The sequence below is a fragment of the Macaca mulatta genome, chromosome 17 (assembly GCF_049350105.2).
Source record: "Macaca mulatta isolate MMU2019108-1 chromosome 17, T2T-MMU8v2.0, whole genome shotgun sequence".
NCBI lineage: Eukaryota > Metazoa > Chordata > Mammalia > Primates > Cercopithecidae > Macaca > Macaca mulatta.
Window position 1 is genome coordinate 39,680,423 of NC_133422.1, and position 20,728 is coordinate 39,701,150.

The 20,728-nt window shown below is 38.7% G+C and overlaps 1 long non-coding RNA gene across 1 annotated transcript in view; it reads right to left on the minus strand.

Moving 5' to 3' along the window:
- Positions 1 to 13,027: 13,027 nt before the first annotated feature.
- The window catches only part of LOC106994292 (uncharacterized), a 45,738-nt gene continuing 38,037 nt past the window's right edge, over positions 13,028 to 20,728 (minus strand). Inside the window, exon 3 of the long non-coding RNA XR_013407728.1 lies at positions 13,028 to 13,624. This is a non-coding gene — a long non-coding RNA (uncharacterized LOC106994292). The remainder of the gene's footprint in view (positions 13,625 to 20,728) is intronic.

Below are 20,728 nucleotides of genomic sequence, written 5' to 3' on the forward strand. Positions count from 1 at the left end.
GCCGTCATACCCGGCTACTTTTTGTATTTTTAGTAGAGATGGGGTTTCGCCATGTTGGCCAAGCTGGTTTTGAACTCCCAACCTCAGGTGATCTGCCCACCTCAGGCTCCCAAAGTGCTGGGAATAAAGGCATGAGCCAACATGCCTGGCCAGAGATGAACTTTTTAAGAGAAAGATGGCTTCTAGAGGCTGTCTCCATTCTTGGCTCCGGAGTCCTTCCTCCATCTCTAAAGCCAGCAGCATAGCACCTTCGAATCTTTCTATCTCTGCTTCCATCATCACACCTCCTTTTCTGCTTCTGACTCTCCTGCTTCCCTCTTATAAGGGCTCTTGTGATTACATTTGGCCCACCAGGATAATCAGTATAATCTCTCCATATCAAGATCTTTAATTTAATCACATCTGCAAAGTCTCTTTTACCATGTAAGATAGTACATTCACAGGTTCTGCAAACGAAATTTTGAACATCTTTGAGAGTCATTACTCTGCATACTACCACATGGTACCCCTAACAGTGGAATAGCAATGACTGTGTTAAATGTGTCAGCAAATGGTCCCAAGGGCAACCTCAGTTTAGTGTTGGCTGAGAGAGCACAGACTGATGGGCAGAGGCCTTGAAGACTTGAAGAGGCCTTGTATTTGGAATAAGGAGAATGAAGAATGAGGAATCTGACAGACAGACAGATGTCAAGGAATGATTCCAGCTTCTTCACAGATGTAGCAAGTGGAGAGGCCACTGTCCAAAGGACAGATGCAACTTTAGCCTCTGCTGTCCAGATGATTTTTAGCTCTTGTGTGATTACTGAAAATTCATCCCAGGTGGGCCGGGCATGGTGGCTCACGCCTGTAATTCCAGCACTTTCAGAGGCCGAGGTGGGTGGATTACTTGAGGTCAGGAGTTCGAGACCAGCCTGGCCAACATGGCAAAACCCTGTCTCTACTAAAAATACCAAAAATTAGCCAGGCGTGGTGGTGCATGCCTGTAATCTCAGCTGTTTGGGAGGCTGAGGCAGGAGAATTGCTTGAACACGGGAGGCGAAAGTTGCAGTGAGCCGAGACTGCACCACTGCACTCCAGCCTGGGCAACGGAGTGAGACTCTGTCTCAAAAAAAGCAAACCAACAAACAGAAAACAAAAATCATCCCAGGTGAAAGTACGGAGAAGTGAGAGAGAAAAAAATCCTGAAGTGGTGAGATTAGGTCAAATGGGAGTAACCAAGAAAACAATGGAGTTACTGAGTTGATCATGAATTGGCCAGATTGACTTTTCAAGTAGTCATGGATCTTAAGAATAAATTAAGTTGCATTTTAGAAAGGTACTCTTTTGTGCATCTTAGTAACTTCTTGGAAATGCATAAACAAAATCTGTATGTATTGATAGGGAAAGGTGTCTACAATATATTATTACATGAAAGAACCACATTATAAAACATGTTATTATATTCAAATTGTTATATTGTATTTACATGTGTTTAAGCATAGAAAAGTGCCTTATTTATTTATTTATAGGTAAAATCTCACTAAGTTGTTCAAGCTGGCCTTGAATTCCTGAGCTTAAGTGATCCTCCTGCCTCAGTGTCTCAAGTAGCTGGGACTACAGGCCCAGGCCACCATGCCCAGCTAGAAAAATGTCTTAAAGTTTATATTCCTATTCAGACATGGCTCTCTCTGGGTGATTGAATAAGAGATTTCTCTGTGTACTTTTTTTTTTATATTGATTCAATTTTAGATCTGTGCTATTGTCCTTACACTAAGCATGTACTATTTGAATAATCAGTAAAAACAGCAGAGTCATTTCCATCTTACAAAAAGCTATGGTAAAAGATACCATCATTTATTTTAGATAGTGAAATAGTATATAAAGAACACTGAACAACAATTGTTGACAGCAAAATGAGATCAAGTGTCAGTTTTCCAACTTACTAGTCATGTAACCTTGGGCAAGTGACCAACAATTTCTGGGCCCCATCTGAAAACTGGGGATAATAATGCACGGTGATACCAAATGGAACACAGTGGGCTTGACATTTAATGTGTTATTTAATTCTCAAAACAACTCTTGATATGACTATTATCATCCCATTATGTAAAATCAAATATAGAGACTATATACTGCAGCTCTTTGAAAAACCATAATAGAAACCTAAGATACTCCTGCAACACAATCAAGAAATGCTTACAGTGCTCTGCATAGATATACATGTCACATATAAGCTCTTTAAACAATATTTTGATAAATTAATTTTCAGTATGAATATTAGGCTCCTCTAAAACTTTCAGCAATTGGAAGAATGATCCGTGAGTTCTCTGCCTAGAGACAGCCTCTTTAAAACCAAACAATATTTCAATGGTTCACTTTCCTATCTGCTGGCAGCCTGGGCTCTTGGTGAAAACTTTCCTGTTAAGAAAGTGCTGTTGTTGAGAACTGAGTGAAAGTATCCATTATCAATTGTGTTCACTAAATTCAAGGTATTTGTTGTAGCAGCTATGTGTGTATTTGTATACACATGAATACATATATGATAATATACATATTATCATTTTAAATGGTTAGCTATTATTAATTACCTAGTACTCTGATTAAGATGAGATACATTAAGGATACAAAATAAGAAACTAGGATCAGCCGGGCGTGGTGGCTCATGCCTATAATCTCAACACTTTGGGAGGCCAAGGCGGGCAGATCACCTGAGGTAGGGAGTTCAACACCAGCCTGACCAACACGGAGAAATCCTGTCTTTACTAAAAATACAAAAAAAAATTAGCCAGGTGTGGTGGTGCATGGCTGTAATCCCAGCTACTCGGGAGGCTGAGGTAGGAGAATCCCTTGAACCCAGGAGACGGAGGTTGTGGTGAGCCGAGATCGCACCATTGCACTCTAGCCTGTCTCATAAAAAGAAAGAAAGAAAGAAAGAAAGAAAGAAAGAAAGAAAGAAAGAAAGAAAGAAAGAAAGAAAGAAAGAAAGAAAGAAAGAAAGAGAGAGAAAGAGAGAGAGAGAGAGAAAGAAAGAAAGAAAGAAAGAGAAAGAAAGAAAGAAAGAAAGAAAGAAAGAAAGAAAGAAAGAAAGAAAGAAAGAAAGAAAGAAAGAAGGAAAGAAAGAAAGAAAGAAAGAAAGAAAGAAAGAAAGAAAGAAAGAAAGAAAGAAAGAAAGAAAGAAAGAGAAAGAAAGAAACTACCTAGGATCAGGACTATGGGCCAAGTATAAGGCTATATGAAGTAAAAGTGTCTAGAAATATTCCATATAACCTAAATAGGAAAAACTAGTATAGATTCATCCTTTCTTCTTAAAAACCTTTAAGGCTAGAAAGATTTTAGAATTCAGAATTGTTGGCTTTCAGAAAGGTACTTGAATGCATATACCTTCTGTAATGTACTGATATATATTATATAACATCACCAACAGGTCTGTGCCCTGTAATCAAGCACATTGTTACTTCTGCAGAGAAAGGAATGAATATTCATACTAAGTCATATAAATAAAGTCTTTAAACAGCCTTATATCAGCTCAGATTTTGCTGCCAAATGAGTTTGTACCAAACTCAGGGGAAAATTTTTCAGTTAATTAAACTCCATAATGAGAAAGGAGGTGCTTCCGTTTTCTTCAAGTTGTTTTCAGGTTTTCATTTTCCTGCTCTTGATGATATGCTGAGAAAGGCTTATGGCTGTAGAAAGAGATAATGTGAACGCACAGCATTGACTCTTATCAAGAGCTTTATCGTTTAGTGGTGATGAGAAAGTTGTTATAGGGAGGGAATTTCTTCCTTCACAGCATCAATGTTCACTCCCTAGATGAATAAAACTTACCCATGTCATTGGATGCAAAGGGCTAATCAATACTTTCCTGTATTAAGCTTTTAGAAGCCTTTAGTTTGCATGAAAACCTAACTCTTGACCTCTGCTCTGTGGGCTTCTGCTAATGGTAATGCTTATTATCAATTTCAAGTTCCAATGACCTAGTTACAATTACTAGTGTTGATACACTTAGGACTGTAGATACTTTCATAATTTGAGTTATTATGTGAGTAAGGTGAGTAAAGGGTACATTTTTCTTGGACATCGGATAAAATATTTCCATTAGCAATAGGTCAAACATAAATAGTGATAAGGTTGGAGAAAAGTTTTCAAGGGGTAGCTTAAAAATCTTGCTTCAAAAGGAAGCAGAAGGCAGAACATGGTGGCTCACACTTGTAATCCCAGCACTATGGAAGGCCAAGGCAGGTGACTCTCTTGAGCTCAGGAGTTCAAGACCAGCCTGGACAACATGGCAAAATCCTGCCTCTATATACAAAAATTAGCTGGGCATGGTGGCATCCATCTGTAGTCCCAGCTACTTGGGAGGCTAAGGTGGGAAGACACTTGAGATCAGGCGGCCGAGGCTGCAATGAGCTGACATTGCACCACTGTGTTTCAGCCTGGGCAAAAGAGTGAGACCCCATCTCAAACAACCACAACAGCAAGAGAAAGGAAGCAGATATCTAAGTATTTATATCAACACTTAGGATATAATAAGGAATGGAATATCCATGGAAGATATAACAGTGAGAAAGGATACAGAAACAGTTTTAAACTTCTTCCCACTCCTCAATCTTTCAGCAATTCTGTCAACATGGATCCAGCTGTGATGGAAGAGAATAGGCATGTTATATTCATCAGACTGAGTAAGGAGCCTTACAACATAAGCTTCATGAGAACAAAAGTTTGGCACAGCCTCTCAACAATCTCAAAAGGAAAGGATTATCCTACTAAGAATGGGAAAACTGAGACCCAGAGAGGTTAGGTGACTTGTACTAGGATTACGTAGATATAAATGATAGTGCCTGCAGGCTTGTCTAGTTCAAATAATAAAATGAAAATGATAACTTGGGGGGAAAGAGAATTGTATTCAATATACTCTCTAGCAAGCTTCTGGTGATAGCTATACTTCTGTTAAGTTATACAAATGGAAACATATTGTGTGGGGATGATTTGTAAAGCACAGGATCGGTGTCAATTTATGATCAGGAGAAATGGACTAAAATATAAGGGAAAACCTAAAGAATTACAAAAACAAAGTAAACTTTTCTCTCTGCTCTCCATATAGTCTGTGTGGACATTATAGTTCTGGAATGGGAAGAAGTTGTATAACTGTGTGCAATACCCATCCAATGTGACAACAGAATAGGAGATAAAAATCTCCTAACCCAAACAGCAGTTTTTGTTTCTGGTGACAGTGCAAACAGCCAACAAAACTCTTGTTTACCAGCCAGTTTAAATTACTTTCTTGAGACAGACTTTAAGAGTAATTTGATTCCTAATCTGTGCTACCAAAGTACACCATTGTGCCTCTGTGTGTTTTATTTACTTTTCTTGCATTTCAAATCACATACCCACATTCACCCTCACACACACACACAATAACTCACACAAAATATATTTGGAATAGGACTTTTCCAGATCTAATCACTAATGGTATATTTTTAATGGGAGAGGTACAGGCATTGTGATAGGCCTGTGGGGAATAATAGCTTATGCCAACTTGTCTTCTTAAATAGATCCTTGACCCTAGAGTGAGCTCATCAAGCATTTTCTTATACAATTGGCTCTTTATTAGCATAGTGGACAAAATTAATTTTTGAATATATATCTTTGTTAAATTTTTTATTCCTATTGTGTTATATTCCTGAAATGAAAAAGAGGAAGTTGAATTAGATGTTGAACTAAGTGTTCAGGCATGATACACAGTAAGTCAAATTCACTGACTGGAACCCACAGCAGGAAGTCACAGGAAGAGTAAAACTTGATGGATTTGATTACGCCTGACATATATACCTAGTTTGATGAGTAACAATGATAAAATATACAAAATAAATTTTAAAAATTTGTCTGGGCATCAACAGACATAAATATATTTTAATTAGATTTGTGATTTCCTGTTTTTCCCTCTCCAAATATGGAATAATTTTGTATGCCAACAGGATGAAAGTTGTGAGAAAAACATTTTTTTTGGGGGGGGGCAGAGTCTTGCTTTGTTGCCCAAGCTGGAGTGCAATGGCATGATCTCAGCTCACTGCAACCTTCACCCCTTCTCCCCCACCGAGTTCAAACAATTCTCCCACCCCCCTCTCCCAAGTAGCTGGGATTACAGGTGTGTGCCACAACACCCTGCTAATTATTTCATATTTTTAGTAGAGACGGGGTTTCACCATGTTGACCAGGCTGGTCTTGAACTCCTGACGTCAAACGATCCACCCCCCTCGGCCTCCCAAAGTGCTGGGATTACAGGTGTGAGCCACTGTGCCTGGTTGAGAAAATTATAAACAGAAGTGTCTTTAAAACATGACTTGTCCTCTGTATGCCTATAGTACATTAATACTTCTGGACAGTGAAAAATTACTAGATTAGAACATAATGGTCTGAGGGTTACTATTCTAAAGAACTCATTAAAATTGATAAGAAAAACACTGAGACCCCAATATGAAAATGAGCAAAAGACATGAATAAACAGTACATACCAGTGAAGATAATTAGCAAGCAAACATATGGGAAAATGTTTAACCTTGCTAGTTATCAAAGAAAAACAAGCTAAAATAATTGTGTTAATATCCTACACCACTTTAATGTGTAAGAGAAATGATATTCTGGTGAATTCTACCAAATGTTTAAGAATAATTAACATTAATCCTTCACAAACTCCTCCAAAAAAATAGAAGAGGGGGAAATAATTCCCAACTCATTTTATGAGGCCAGTATTATCCTAATACCAAAATCAGAGAAAAACATCATAAGAAAAGAAAACTACAGATCAATGTCTCTTATGAATACAGATGCAAAAATCCTCAACAAAATACTAGCAAACCAAATCTAGTAACATATAAAAAAGATTACAGGCTGGGCGTGGTGGCTCATGCCTGTAATCTTAGCACTTTGGGAGGCTAAGGAAGGAGGATTGCTTAAGCTTAGAAGTTGGAGACCAGCCTGGGGAGCATAGCAAGACCTTGTCTCTACTAAAAATAAAAAATAAAAAATTAGCCAGATGCAGTGGCATGTGCCTACAGTCCTAGCCACTTGGGAGGCTGAAATAGAAGGATCATTTGAGCCCAGGAGTAGAGGCTGTAGTGAGCTATAATTGTGTCACTACACTCTAGCCTGGATAACAGAAAGAGACCTTGTCTCTAAAAACAACAACAAAAACCAAACAACAACAAAAAAAACAAAACAAAAAACAACAACAGATTATACATCATGACCAAACAGGCTTTATCCCAGGTAACCAATGTCACAGACCACATTAACAGAATGAAGGGGGTCGGGCGTGGTAGCTCATGCCTGTAATCCCAGCACTCTGGGAAGCCAAGGCAGGTGGATCACTTGGGGTCAAGAGTTCAAGACCAGCCAACATGGTGAAACCCTGTTTCCACTAAAAATATAAAAAAGTTAGCTGGGCATGGTGGCGTGTACCTGTAGTCCCAGCTACTTGGGAGGCTGAGGCAGAGGAACTGCTTGAACCTGGGAGACAGAGGTTGCAGTGAGCCAAGATCACGCCACTGCACTTCAGCCTAGGTGACAGAGAGAGATTTCATCTTGAAAAAAAAAGAAACACACACACACACACACACACACACACACACACACAGAATGAAGGGGGGAAAGAACCCCACACAATCTCTCAGTAAATTAGAAAAGCATTAAGAAAATACAACATCCTTTCATGAAAGAAAAAAACGCTTAGTAAACTAAAAGTAAAAGGGAATCATCTCAACCTAAAAAAGGCTATCTACAAAAACCCATAGCTAACATCAAAGCTAATGGTGAAAGATGGAATTACTTCTTCCTAAGATCAAGAATAAGAATATCTGCTCTCATCAGCTCTATTTGATATTGTACTAGTGATACTAGTTACAGCCAGTAGGCAAGAAAATGAAATAAAAGACATTCAGATTGGAAATGAAAAAGTAAAACTATTTCTACTGCAGATGACATAAATCTAAAGAAAGCCACAAAATCTATGGTAACTAATAAATGAATTTAGCAAGGTTACTGGCTATAAGAGCCACATTGTATTTATATAGACTATAAATGAGCAATGTATAAATGAAATTAAAGCAATTACATTTATGAAAGCATCAAAAAGAATGAAATGCATAAGAATAAATTTAACAAAATATGTGCAAGACTTGTACACTGAAAACCAGAAAACATCACTGAAAAAACTTTAAACAGATCTTAATAAACGGAAAGACAACCCATGCTTCTGAATCAGAATACTCAATATTATTGAGAAGAAAATACACTTCATATTAATCTGCAGATGCAACACAATGCCTATCAAAACCTCAAGCTGCCTTTTTAGAGGCAAAAACGGACAAGTTGATTGTAAAATTCCTACGGAAATTCAAAGAACCCAGAATAGCCAAAACATTCTTGAAAAAGAACCAATTTGGAGGACACACACTTTTTGATTTCAAGGTTTACTACAAAGATACAGTAATAAAGACAATGTGATAGATTGCATAAGGATAGAAACATAGAACAAAGGAATTACACTGAGAACCCAGAAATAAATCCTCTACTTTTGGCAACTGATTTTTGACAAGAATCCCAAGGCAGTTCAAAGAAGAATACTCTTTTCAACAAATTGTGTTGGATAGCTACATGAAAAAAAATAAAGTTGGACTCTACCTCACACAGAAATTAACTCAAAATGGTTCATAGATCTAAGTGTAACAGCTAAAATTATAAGAGTATTAGAGAAAACATAGGCATAAATCTTTGTGACCTAGGAGTAGAAAATGGTTTCTTAGATATGACATCAAAAGATGACAAAAAGAAAAAAATAAATAAATTGAACTCCATCAAGATTTAAAACTTTTGTGCTTCAAAAGATATCATTAAGTAAGTGAGAAGACAATGCCAGAAATGGGAGAAAATACTTACAAATCATACATCAAGTCCCTGACAAAGGACTTGCATATAGAATATGTAAAGAACTCTTACAACTTAGCAATAAAAATACAAATAACTCAGTTAAACATGGACAAGAATTTGGGTAGACATTTAGTCAAGAAAGATATACAAATGGCCAATAAACACATGGAAAAACGCTCAACATCATGAATCATTAAGGAAATGTAAATTAAACCATAATCAATTTAACTACTACTTCACATGTATGAGGATGGTTATAACCAAAAAGAACAGACAAATGTCAACAAGGATAAGGAGAAACTGGAGCTCTCATATATTGCTGGTAGTAATGCAAAAAGTGAAACTGTTTTAGAAAACAGTTTAGCAATTTTTCATGAAGTTAACCCAGAAAGAGTTATAGTTACTGAGTTATAGTTAACCCAGAAAGAGTTTTAGTTACTAAGTTATAGTTAACCCAGAAATAGTTATAGTTATCTGAGTTACTATAACCCAGAAATTCCACTCCTGGTTATATACCCAAAATAATTTGAAACATTTCCATATAAAAACTGCACACAAATGTTCATAGCAGATAATAGCCAAAAGTGGAAGCATCTCAAATGTCCATCAACTGATGAATCAATGAACCAAATGTATCTCCATACAATGCAGTATTATTTGGCCATGGAAATTAATGAAGTATTAACTCATGCTACAACATGGATGAACTTAAAATACATTAGGCTCAATGAAAGAAGCCAGTCATAAAAGGTCACATATTACATGATTTCATTTCTGTAAACAGGCAGATCTATGGAGACAGAAAGTAAATAGAGGTTGCCAAGATTTGGGAGGAAAGGAAAATGGGAAGTGGCTCCTAATGGATATGGGTGATATATGAACAATATCTCAATAAATCTGTTCTTTAAATAAATTGTATCATTCAATGTTGTCAGGACTGATGAAATTGGTACAACTACATATTATTAGCAGCTTAGAAATCAGTACAATTCTTTTCTAAAGCTTAGAAATCAGTACAATTCTTTTCTGAAGCAAATTTGACTATACTTTCCATGAGCTGTACAAGTCTTTCCATCCAGTAATCCTGCCCCTGGGAATTTAAACCACGCTCAGTGCTGAAACTATGAAGAAAGTTATATGCCTGAAGATTTACTCTTTACAATACTAAAAAACTAAAAACCTCAAATGCTGTACAAAATGAGGATACTTAACTTTATCAATTCAACTAGTTTTTCAAAAAATGGTCAATTGTTAAGTAAAAATGTTTTATATTACATATTTTAAATTATTTATACCTACAGACAAGGACTGATAAACAACATGAACCCAGGAAAATAAATGGCCTGTTAGCTTGCTATAATCATTGGGATCCCTGTCCTGTATTTTTAATATTATTTTTGTGATGATTGTGAATGTACCACAGTATTCTTTGCAATTATGATGCTGTTATATTTAAAATGTTTTCAAAATGTTTTAAAGATGATTTCGGAGTGCTTTCAAAAATTATGCTTGGGGGTGAAAGATGTGTGGGTACCCTGGATATCTGGACGATGATTCCAACCAGGAGAAAACACCAAGAGATCACAGTCACATGGGAAGATCCAGCTGACTCCAGTGAAGAAGTGTGAGGCGTCTACCTTTCCTGAAGAGTAGCTTGGCAGGATTTTCCCCCTGGTGGAGCAACCAGGCTGGTAGAGACAGGTGAGCCCCTCCATCAACAAAGAGTAGGACTACAGACTTGTGAAACCTTAGAAGGAAATCTGTGATGATAGGAATGGTAACCCCAAGGAATGTTTCTTATGTGAATCAATGACTGGAGCACAACACTGGATCTTAAAAAAAAAAAAAAAAAGATTATATTTCTAAGTAGTGATATAACATGTTTTTATAATTTTTCAAATTAAAGCATGACTATTGGCCAGGCACAGTTGCTCACATCTGTAATCCTAGCACTTTGGGAAGCCAAGGTAGGCAGATCACCTGAGGTCAGGAGTTCAAGACCAGCCTGGCCAACATGGAGAAACCCCATCTCTACTAAAAAACCACAAAAATTACCTGGGTGTCGTGGTGGGCACCTGTAATCCCAGCTACTCGGGAGTCTGAGGCAGGAGAATTGCTTGAACCTGGGAGGCGGAGATTGCAGTGAGCCAAGATCGTACCACTGCACTCTAACCTGGGGGACACAGCAAGACTCCGTCTCAAAAAATTAAATTAAATTAAATTAAATTAAATTAAATTAAATTAAAGCATGACTATATACACATTTATATATGGTAAAGTACAAAAATCTAAAGTCTACAACTAGGTGAATATTTATTTAACTGTAAATTCATTTCACCACTATTCAGGTCAAGAGAGATCTTTTGGTGTCACCAGCAGCCTGCTCATGCCCACTTGCAGTTGATACCACTGCTGAAGGCAACTGGTATCTGACCTGTATCTCCACAGATTAGGTTTGCTGCTTTTGAGTTTCACAAATATGGAATTACTCAGTACGTACTCTTTTGCATCTCCCTTTTCTTGCTCAACGTTATGTCTGGGGAATTCATCCATGATGCGCGTGAGACTGGAATTGTTTTTCATTGTCTCTGGACTTAACGATTTCTGTAATCTGCCTCCTGCAGAATATAGAACAGTGCATTTCCTTTTGTTTAAATTTCACTGTGATGTAAAATTAAATGCATGGTTAAATAAACTGTTTTAATAGGAGAAAGTTGAAAAAAAGAAGTCATTTAAGAGCATGTTTGGGAAAATCAGTAAGATTGTGTGGTAATCCTGTGAAGGGTGTTGGCAGAGCTAGAAAGCGGAGAGATAACGAGTTGGCTAAAATGGTAAACAAAGGAAGCTTGCACTCCTGGGAGGGTTTGCAGGAAACACACAGCAATCCCAAAGCCCTTTGGACTCCTGGGTTTGAGGCAGATGCAGTGTAATTCCAGTGGTCTCTTCTGTTCTACTGTAAGCCCATCTCACCTGTTTCAGATCAGTTTAGGTTCTAGTGGGAATGAAGAGGAAAAACTTTCTTTACAATTTCAGCTGTCAGCAAGCTGTTGTTTGCAAATTCCAGGCTTCCAGACAACAGCACAAAGGGTTTGCTTAGGGAAAAAAAAAAAAAGTTTCCTAAGTGCTGTAACCCATGTTTTAGAGCTTGCTCTGGGAGGACATCAGAGGTTAGATTCAATGGAATAAAACTAGTAATAGTAATAATAATATTAACAGTGTAAGTCTGTTTTTATCTAATGGGGGAGACTGGGGCAGGTATTTTCTGCATCCACAGCTGGTGACCTTCTCAATGGTTTCTCTCCCTCTCTGCACTGACTTTTCCCTCTGAGTTTTCTGTACTGAATCTTTACGTCATAGAAAGGTAAGGTAATTACTAACTTTTAAATCTACAGAAGCTAGTAGATAAGCTTGCTGGCTGCTTGCCAAGCCAGCTTTCATTGACATACAAAAATTCTTTGTCATAACTAAACACATTAAGATATATAGAAAATATTTTGAAGTTAAATGGTTTCACTTTCTTCATAATTAAGGTAAAACAAAGTTATCTTCTAGTAAAACTGTAAGCCTAAATTAAGAAATCTTTAAAGTGCATTTTAAAATATTAATATAATTTCTAAATACTTTAAATATTAACATAATTTCTAAATCAAGTCATGTAGAGAACCTAAAAAAATAAATTCTCCTTTGACATTAGACTTAGCCTTACATTAACATTAATTCCAAGAAGCAAACATTTGATTTGACTCAGAATTATATTCTGTTTGAGTTTGGGTGCTACGTTTGGAGATCACGATGTACCCTACTGAAGCAGCATGTGAACACCAGGAAGAAAAATAACAATTATTTCTTGAAAAAGAGTGATGAGACCATGATCAAAGACTGGTCTTCTTGGTTGAGATAGAGAAAGTGCCAAATGTCTGATAACATTAGATTAATTTGAGACCCAGAGAACGTTTGGGTCAAGTCAACAAACTTATCTTTATTTGAGCTCTTAGCAACCTGTATGGCAGGTGTTTATTACTCTTGGACAAGTGCCTTCTGTTTATCTGGAAAGCGTTCATTGAGACATGAGTCTCCATTATATAGGTGTGACATGAAGTGGTAAGAAGTTGTCATGCAAATCCATGTTGTAAGGAACCATGTTTTATTAGGAGAAGATGTTCATGATGAAGAATTTCTTAGACAAAATGCAGATTAGACTCATGTTTACATCATCCCCAATTATAAGATCCCCAGAGAAAATGTGTCATTGTCCTCCATGGTGGTGTGCTTATTTCAGGCAAAATTATTTTTGATGCGTATGCCTCCTTTCTTGGTGCCTGGTAAACAATAACTCCAGCTGTCAAGTGCTAATGCAAGAGATGGAAATTCCATTTTTCTTTTCTTCTACAGGAAACACAAAGATCCTCCATGCAATCTCCTGGGCTATTGTCATATAGTATGATTTATGTATTTCTTGTATGTTTCTTTCTTTTTAAATCTGGAAGTATATTCTTTTGTTTTATTGGGCTATTTATTCTCTTGACATCCTTGGATGTGAGTTAATGGAACCATGATAAAAGGATAGAGAAGTGGAACAAACAAGCCTGATGGTATAGATTCGGGACTGCCTGACAGATTAGGGATAGCAAGGAGAGGAACAAAAGATAAAATCACCTGATTCATGTGCACTGGGATGGTCCAAAAAAACTAGTGCTTGAAGTTTCACTATGCTGTAACTCTGGAAAAGAAACACAGAAAAGATTAGGTTATTATTATAGGAATTGAGAAAAAATTTTTTTAAAAAAAAATTAATTTTGATATACAAAATCTAAAAGCTTAATCTAAGAGCCTAGAACAATGTTTTGTGCTCAATGAGCATTTTATAAACATTTGTTATTTAAAGTCAGGGAAAGAGTTTATGGATGTGAGAACAATGGAATGGAGTGGACACACAACTATTATTTTATCTGCAGAGAAGAGCATCCACTCCCCTTCCGGCCATGCCCAACTCATATGGCTGAGATTGGAAGCTGCCATCCTCCTACAGATTCCGCTGTGGTGATTGATGTAGAAATGGAAACCTAAATTAAAATAATCCTAGCGCCTTCCCTCCATGGTAATTGGCCCAAAGAAGAACACTTAACACAAGCTGAGCCAATTGGAGGACTTCTCCCAATTTTTCAAGTTGGAACCATGGAAAGTGATAAAACTGGAATAATGTAAGCTTGAAAACTGCTGTTGCCTAGAGTCCCAAACTCCATACTCAGGCGGAAATGAGTCTGAGATGGTGAAGTCAACCTGTGGATGGAGACAAGAGGGGAAAGGGTCCTGACCACATTTGACCCTGGTTCCAGCCGTCCCCTAGGTCCAGTTTTATCTCTGCCCTTTATAGTATTTGTCCACTTGAGCCAACACTGCCCCAAGAAAGAGTTTTGACTAATACAAGGAAAAGTTAAACTTGAACAAGATAGATTTGGGAGTAATCTAGGCTCTAAGCAATAGGAGGTAAAGGATTATATCATTCATCTTTATAATCACAGTGCATAAAATAGTGCTTGGTACACAGTTGGCAGTCAATAACTCTACAGTTTTTCAAAATATATTTATCAAGTGTCTGGAGAACATGCTAATTACTGAGAATAAAATAGTGAGCAAGACAAGTGCAGTCCTTGCCCTTAAGAAGCTTTCAAGTGGAAAGCACAGAGAAAATGATAACTGGCAATGATAGCATAATAAAAAGTAATACTTTTTTTTAGGAGACTGGGTCTCACTCTGTCTCCCACACCAGAGTACCAAGGTATGATCATAGCTCACCGTAGCCTCAAACTCCTGGGCTCAAACCATCCCCCCGCCTCAACCTTCTGAGTAACTAAGACTACAGGCATGTGCCACCGTCCTTAGCTAATTATTTTTTTATTTTTTATAAAGACGGTATTTCAGTATGTTGCCCAGGCTGGACTTGAACTCCTGGCCTCAAGAGATCCTTTCTGTCTCAACCCCCAAAATGTTAGGATTACAGACATGAGCCACCACCCCTGGCCAAGTAATACTTTTTTGATAGGGGGAATATATGATTAGTTATAGTTTTGGTATGACAAGTAGATAGCCTAGCTAATCCAAGTTAAAAAGGGAATTATTAGTTAATGGGGTGTCTCACAGAACACAAGAGGAGGAACACAGCCTGACTTTTGGGAGGACAGGGACTGGGAATTGCAGAGTCATTGTCTCCCTAGGAAATGTTCTGACTCTCCTCTCTGCTTCTCCTTTTCTTTTCCCAAAAACTGTCTTATTTGCTCCCCAGTCCAAGTGCTGTTGTAAAACTGGTCACAGCTTTTAAGTACAGACCTGTCCAGAGAAGACAATTATATTGACCAGAATTCCCCTAAGGAGGAATATCTACTCTTGAAAGTAATGCTTCAATAAGCTCTTCGATTAGCTGATTGGCTTAGTAGGTGAGCCCTCAGGGCATGCTCATGTCTGAAAAGATGCTTGCTATAAATTACTATGCACCAAACGTGGAGGAGAATTAGTGTGGCCCAGGAGAGAGACAGAGTTAGGAAGGAGAGGGAGAGGGGAGGGACTGAATGAACTCTCCCACCTCCATTCCATTTATAGTAAAGACTATTAAAATTATAAGATACTGGTGATGATGGATATTTTACTGGAAACTAACAAAAGAGCTGAGTTGTCTGGGTTGCAGCAAAATAAGACAGTGCCGGGAGCAGGAACAACCAAGTCACACAAGCTAAAGGTTTAGCCACCTAGAGAGGTTGACTCATTCTCTTTGTTCAATTTCAGATGACCAGGAAAGAATTCTGGTTGGCTTATCTTGGGACAAGTGGGGCTGATAGAAGAGTGGGATTATGTACAAAATGACAGTTGGATCCACATTTATGTTGGGGTCGGCTGGGGTGTTACCAGTGGAATGTATCACAGTTACCGATTGCGAATCTGTATGGGTTTACAACAACCTCAATTCTTGCTTCCTCAGAAGAAAGAATTCCACTGAGGGGCATAAGGCAGAAAAACAGACCAAGGCAAGGTTCAGAGCAGCAGTGGAAGTTTCTTTAAAAAGGCTTTAGAATAGGAAAGAAAGGAAAGTACACTTGGAAGAGACCCAAGCAGGCAACTTGAAGGACAAGTGCGTCATTTAACCTTGATCCTAGGACTTTAAAGGCTGGCCCACTTCTGGTGTCTTGCGTCCCTTTCCCACGATTCTTCCCTTAGCGTGGGCTGCCCGCATGCACAGTGTCCTCCTTACCTTTGGGAAGTGAACACTCCTACTGTGTTTAGGAAGTTGTAAGCTTAGCCATCTGAGGCGTTCTTCCCTTTTCTGATGGAGTGCCCCAGGAAGGTCATGCGCCACCATTTTGTCTCATAATGCGCATGCCCAGGAAGTTGCTTTTTCTCACATCTGCATTCAGTCAACACTTTGGTGCAACAGGTGTAGACCATCAGGAAATGGCCTCTCCCTGGCACTAGCTGCCAATTTATCACTTTTAGAGAGGCGATGTGATAATTGCCAAACCATCACTCAACATTCCTGGTGGAGGGGAGGGCGCCCTCTCCTGTCCTGTTCATGCTTAACTACCCCTAACAGAGGGGCAGTTAAGGGAATTTCTTGTGAATTGGTCAGAGCTTTCAAAAGGTCTTCAATACAGGACAGAAATGGGTGTCTAGAATATATGTGTGAGAGACATTTCGTCCAAGCTAAATATTCTTTGAGTGAAAGAATTAATACACAGAAACTTTCTTGGATGGCTTGGCAAACGCTGTGATATAAACAGAAGAAAGACAAAGCTATGGGTCATCAGAAGTCTAGAGTGAGAAAAAGATATGAGGTGAACAGAGGGTCAGGAGAATCTGCGGTGTCAAGAAAAGTAGAAGCCAAGACAGAGAGAAACACTAGGAGCCTGTGGATGAAGAGGGTGAAATAATGAAACACAACCATGTGATAGCTGAAGGGTGTTCCAGTTCTCCTTGAGGTCTGACTTGATGAGCAAAGGGCTATTATCCTGAAGACCTGGTTGTTTTGTTTAACTTCTGGATGTTTTTCTCTCTCTCTCTCTCTGTGTGTGTGTGTGTGTGTGTGCGTGCGTGTTTACCTTACCTACCTTCCTTCCTTATTTTTTAACATATCCTTACAAATAACTCTGATTACCTGAGATGCCCTAGGCATGTTTGTGATCCTGAAAATCTGAGAGAGTTTAATAACAAAACCACCAAGGAAGAAAGGAAGGAAGAAAAGAAAAAGAGAGATCATTCTTATCAAGTAGGAGCTAACTTCTCTCCTCCAATTGCTGTTTTATTCTTATTTCAGTTTTCCTGCCCATCTCCACTTCTTTATTCTTTGTGATCCTTTCTCTCCTAGCCTTCAAAAAAAAAAAAAAAAAAAAAACACCAAACCTAAACCTAATCCTACCTATCTTTCTCCTTTGCTGTTCTATTTAGTTACAGTATAATGATGTACAGAGCTCACCAGGTTACTCAACACTTGACTTATGCAAATTTGACCTTATACAAATTATTATATAAGGAACACAGTAAAGTTTTAGAAATGTAGAAAATTTGCACTTTATATGAAAACAAAAAGTAGCCTAGTGCATAGATGAATGTTAAGAAACTAATTGCCCTCCATCTTCTGTTGTTTTGATGCATCATGTCACATTGCCATGTGTTAGAATCACAGCCCTCCATCCTTGACTCTACCGTAGTACAGGATGCAGTTAAGCGCTGAGACCCTGGGATCTGGCTGCTTGGATTTGTATCCTTTTTCTACCATTTTCTAGCTGAATGACCTTGAGTAAGTCACTTAAATCCTCTAAGCCTCAATTTTCTTTCTTTCTTTCTTTCTTTCTTTCTTTCTTTCTTTCTTTCTTTCTTTCTTTCTTTCCTTTCTTTCTTTCTTTCGTTCCTTCCTTCCTTCCTTCCTTCCTTCCTTCCTTCCTTCCTTCCTTCCTTCCTCCGTCCCTCCCTCCCTTCCCTCTCTCTCTCTCTTTCTTTCTTTCTTTCTTTTGTTTTGATGGCGTTTCACTCTTCTTGCCCAGGCTGGAGTGCAATGCTGCAATCTCGGCTCACCGCAACCTCCGCCTCCAGGTTCCAGCGATTCTCCTGCCTCAGCCTCCCAAGTAGCTGGGATTACAGGCATGTGCCACCATGCCTGGCTAATTTTGTATTTTTAGTAGAGACAGGGTTTCTCCATGTTGGTTAGGCTGGTCTCCAACTCCCAACCTCAGGTGATCGCCTGCCTCAGCCTCCCAAAGTGCTGGGATTACAGGCGTGAGCCTCCCTGTGCCTGGCCTAAGCCTCAATATTCTAATCAATGAAGTAGGGGTAATGTTTTCTTTCTCAGAGTTGTTATAAGAGATAGATCAGGTATGGAGCTTCAGTGGCACAATCAGTTGGTGCATGGTACTCATACAGAAATAGATCAGGTACTCTTAGCATAATAGCAGTCTGTAGTAAATACCCTTGCTAGTAAATTCAGAGTTTGATGTTGTTGACCCCAATGGCAAGGCTTCTTCTTTTCCTGACCGACGTATTAAATCTTTTTCTACTTTTAAGTTATGACAAAAACCCAAAAGAACAACTGCATAAACTAGAGAATCTGTCATAGCAAATCTAGCACTGTGGGGGTTCAGATCTAAGATTAGTCTTTTTTTTTTTTTTTTTCCTTAGGGGAGTTGAACTGAGCTACTATAGTGATGAAGTGAATTGATATTCCTCCAAAATGCTTTTCCAGATGTTTAGCAAAGCTCTCAATTCCTTCTATTCCAATCATGGTCTTTCATTCTAAGTTCTCCTGAATTATTAAGTGAAAGGGGTGGGTGGGAGGCGGGTGAATGGGGTGGGAATACTTAAACCTGGTTTGGAGAAAGTGAAAGTAAAGGGAGAAGAGCAATATTGAAGATTGTAACCTAAATATTCTCCCTATAAATACAACTTCCTGCAGAAATTCAGGTCAGATGTCTTTAAGCTGCAATACAGTAGAATAAAACATTCTCCATCTCTCATTGAATGGAGAATTTATCAGGCTGCATTTTTAAAAATCTCCTTTTGTGGAACTAGTGAGAGTCTCTGGGAACCAAGTTCATATCCATAATAATGAAGCTAGATAAGGGTACATGACTCAGATTCTGCCCATCAAAACAAACCATGGAAGCACCATGTGAAAGGCTTTGATAAGGCCCTGTGAAGACAGTTTATGCAGTTCATTTGTCATTGAATATGGTTTCATCATTAGCACCACATTTTTAAACAGCTTGATTTTTAAAAAGTCAATAGTCCTTGAGTAAGAATAATATCAGGACAACAATCTTCAATTTAATATTGAGGGCCCTTTTTCGCATCTTTTTTAGCTTTAAACTGACTTGTATCATAGTCTAAATTCCAACAGTGACTTTCAAATGCTTCCAGATTAATTCTTTCTTACTTTTGTCATGTAGCACATGTACAGTCTCTTTTTTACTAGTGGTTTTCAAACTTGCGTTTTGAGCTGAGAAATCTCTTATCAAATAAAATCTGACTCAGAACCAACAGCATAGTGGAACTGCTCAGGAAGTATTTCCTATCTGGAAAATCATTGCCCTATACCAAAAATACTTTCACTGACAGGTTTCCTAACCAGAATAGAGGAACATTAAAAATCTAAGTTGCTCAAAGAATAGAAATTTGTTAAGTAACATATGTAGAAAATAATATATAGTAACTATGGTCTTGAAAAAGTTGAATTCCAGGATTAGGCTTTGTGACCAGAAATAGAAATGGCTACACAGGTTCAAGACTGAATTTCCCAGTCTGCATTCCCCATCTCCTGCAGGTGGGAAGGGCTGAGGCTCTGGAGCAGCACATTAGCAGTTAGCTCTCTTGCCTCTCTCCTGAATGGATATCCTCCCAATAATTCAACGTTGCACATGTCCTAAGCCTAGGACTTTCAAACTGGGTAACTGATCCAAACACTGGGAATGTGGGTTCAGAATATGACCCATTTGGGAGAAAACCTAAATGGGTCATATTCTGGACCCATATTCCCAGTTGAGACAGTACAAATGATAGTGGCGGGAGGTGATTGCCTAGGCAGATGGGGCAGGCTGCTGGTGAACCCCACCTTGAAACCAAAGATTAAACTAAAGCCGGAAAACCAAGCCACAAGTCTCGAATAAATTCATGGATTGGATTGGAAACATCTCTTCCTGTTTGGCATGCTTTCCTCTGATTGATCGCCTCTCTTCACCTATTTAACATATACCTACCCTTCCCTAATTGTTTTTTTACACTGTCATGCCCACCTTTTGTGATGCCTTTGTTTTAGCCTCTTTTGCATACTCACAAACCAATCAGCATGCACTCTCCCATTCTGAGCCCATAAAAGCCCTGGACCCAGACACACTGAGAGAGAGACCACCGAACTTTGGGTGGGGGACCACCCTTCCCTCCCCCCGCATTGAGAACTGTTCATTCACTCAATAAAATTCTCCATCCTCCTAACCCTTTGATTGTGAGTGTAACCTCATTCTTCTTGGACATGGGATAAGAACTCAAGAACCACCAAATGTGGGTGCAAGCTGTAATACAGGCAGGCAGGGGCACAGCTGTGGGCTAAGCTGGTGCACGAGCCAGGTGTGGCCTGGTGGGCCGAGTCGGTGAAGTGCCTCCTGCAGCAGGCCTGGGGCCAAGTAAGGCCCAGGTGTGTGCATCGCTGGCCATGGAAGGCCCCAACTGGCAAAGTAGCAGACAAAAATCCTGCACCTTAAAGATATACTCCTAAGTTGCTTAGACTTTGACATAAGACTGGAGAGAAAGAATTTTTCTTCCAACACAAGCATGCCAAACCTTATTTTGC